This window comes from Belonocnema kinseyi, chromosome 9, assembly GCF_010883055.1.
Source record: "Belonocnema kinseyi isolate 2016_QV_RU_SX_M_011 chromosome 9, B_treatae_v1, whole genome shotgun sequence".
NCBI lineage: Eukaryota > Metazoa > Arthropoda > Insecta > Hymenoptera > Cynipidae > Belonocnema > Belonocnema kinseyi.
In genome coordinates, this window is record NC_046665.1 from 131,673,049 (window position 1) to 131,673,284 (window position 236).

The following is a 236-nucleotide window of genomic DNA, read 5'->3' on the forward strand; positions in this document are numbered from 1 at the left end:
GCCTGGGTCACGTTGGAGCTCCTCTATCTCATTGCGAATCGATTGATTGCAATTGAGACATAACCCACTCTCATCGGCGACTTCAAGTAGTGGTCTTCGAAGTTGAAGGCGTCTAAAAATTGCAATGTTTTGCGTATCAGGATTATTATTTCCATCAATTCGAGCCATTTGTCCTGGTTGATAGACTCTATCGCACACATAGCAATTAACTCGAACTCTGAATGCCATTTTTTAAA